The sequence below is a fragment of the Terrapene carolina genome, unplaced genomic scaffold (genome assembly GCF_002925995.2).
Source record: "Terrapene carolina triunguis isolate 2854851 unplaced genomic scaffold, T_m_triunguis-2.0 Scaffold85, whole genome shotgun sequence".
NCBI classification, from domain to species: domain Eukaryota; kingdom Metazoa; phylum Chordata; order Testudines; family Emydidae; genus Terrapene; species Terrapene triunguis.
The window spans coordinates 16,035,288-16,038,006 of NW_020664436.1; positions in this window are offsets into that span (position 1 = coordinate 16,035,288).

Consider the following 2,719-nt stretch of genomic DNA (forward strand, 5'->3'; position numbering starts at 1 on the left):
GTAGTGCATACTTCCTTAGATTAGCGCTGCCTTTCTTAATACAGTAATAAGACATCAGCTGGCTATTCTAGTTCTTCAAACTGAAGTCCATAATAAATGTCCTCCTCTTGAGCAATGTTTAATTTACTGTTATCTACACTTGACTTTTAATAACCCTGTGGAGGGAAGTAATTTATCTTAAACCCTGTGGACTTCATAATTATTACAACTATTTCATTATAGCCTAAGATGTACTGATAAAATATACATATATTTTCAGATGCTAATTTTTATCACTGTATTTTGCTTCTTCCCTTCCTTCCCTTTTCCTGTAACTTTATTATTTATTTAATCATCATTGCTCTGTTCATTTTAATTTATGTAAAAGTTGAACTTGATATAATTTAAATTCAGAGCCTTGCCTCCTGAGTTGAGTGCACCAGTACCCTTATTCAACTTTTAATAATATAATGTTTTGTGTTACAGTAGAAAAACTGATATTGTACAATGGTTTCTGACATTTGACTTTATATTTTATTTTACATATTGCTATGTAGTATATATGGATTTTACACTGTCAGATCTAGTTGCTTTTGCATCATCACCTTGCACATATGCCTTAGAAGCTTGCCAGACTAGCATGAGAAAACAACGTATCTTTTCGAAATAGAGTTTAGACAAGTGTAGAAAATACTCATGTAGTATTTGATTATGCTGCATGGGTGTTTGGATTTTTTCAAATTAATGGTAATGTGCTATTACTCTATACAATGAAAGCTGTGCTATGGGCCAATTTCAGCAGATGAACCCCTATCTTAAATGACCACATTCAATATCCTAGAGGTTTCTTGAAAAATTTTGTTCAGAGTTCATTTAGGGCATGATCCAAAGCCAGTGAAAGTCAGTGAGAGTTTTTTCATTGTCTTAAATGAACTTTGGATCAGGCCTAAGACATCTTATAGAAGGCATCCAGTTGTCCCTTGAGTAGTCCCATAAGAGAGGTTTCAGCCCACCACTTAGCTCAGATTTTTATGTAAGATGCATTTCTACTGCACATATATGGACTACAACTGCCTTAGAACACTTGAGGTTACATTTGGCCTAAGGTTCAAAATAAAAATAGGAAAAAAAAGTTAATGCTATTTATTTCTCAATGCCATCTTGAATTTGGTTGTAAATCAGTTTTGATTCTGACTAAGCAAATGCAACTCCATTATACTTGATGGAAATTTGTTCTACTTATGCCAACCATTAATTTTCAGATTTGACTCCTATATTTTAGTGAACTCAACAGTGTCGACTTTTTAATCCTGTGAAATATAGCACCTGCTAATCTTCTTCACTGAGATCAGAAATAAGGCTGATAGCAGATTCATGATTCATGCCACAATACAAAAGAATAATACTAATGTCCTGGGATTATAGAGTTGTGGTGCTGTAGTTTTGTATTTAAGCACAAATGGCTATTTCTATAAGTTTTGTCCATCTATATGAAAAAGTTTCAGATTCCTATGCCCTGATCTTTATTATTAATATTTAATTAGACATCTAAGTGCTGTTGGATGTAAATGGTACTTAGTCCCAGATCCTCAAAGGTATTTATGTGCCTAACTCCCATTGAAAATGACTTACATTCTTAAGTCACTTTCGTGCTTTTGAAAATGTTATCCTAAAAATGTTAATGGTAATTGGTATTTATCCTAAAAATGAAATAATATGAACCTCACTTTGCAGATGGCATTTTCTGAGGCAGTCCGCATTCAGAATGTAAGGAGACTTCTCAGCTGACAGTGCTTTCAATGACTGATTAACAAATAACGAAAATAGTTTAATGCATATTTCTATGCTTGGTTATCAGTTTTGTAAATGGGAAATAACCTGGCATTTACTTTTAAATCCAACTGTACTCTGAGATCTTTGGGGGATTTTAAGAAATGTGGCAGAAAATCTGGGTGCCCATGAAGATTACATCAATTTCTTTCTGTGGGTGAGGTGGCTACTCCTCTCTCCTTGCCACCCAAATCTCTCTCACACTCCTCACTCCCCCTAGTGTCCTCCAGGGTTCTGGAGCTCACTTCCTAGCTCCTGAGAAGTTCAGAAGGTTGATTACAGTAATCAGGTCCTTACAGTTGTCTGCTCCTCATGAACCCTGCTGTCTGCCCAGCCCACTTTTACTCTCTTGTCAGGGCTAATAATCTATTGTCAGAAGAGCGGAGAAAGCACATGACCTCCCATCCCTTCTGCCAAGGCACCAACGTGTGACAGAGATCCAAAATGGGGGAGGGAGGGGTGAAAAAATTATTATTCAAGAAACTTAAAATCATGTGATGTAAATCTCTCTCTTCCTGGGACCCATTTCTCATGATTCTTCATTTCTGAGGTAAATCATGTTCTACAATACAAGGAGACACCAAACATGTGAAGTGTAGGTAATTCTGGGACCAAACGAGGGATGTTTGAGAGGTATGGTGCCACCCAATCCCATAATTCCTCTCCTTCTCTCCAGTTTGAAATGGAATGATGATGGTTCAAGTTCCCTCACTTTGAGAGGAACAGAGCAAAGTGGGAGATGCACGGATCCTGTGCTCCACTCTTCTCCTTCCCAGTGGTGGCTCAAAGTGCTGCAAGGAGTGGTAGGAATGGGCCAGTAGCTCTGCAGGGGGGAGCAAAAGAACTCAGGCCCAAATCCTCAAAGGTACTTGAGTGCCTAAATCCCATTGATTTCAATGGGTGCATAAAT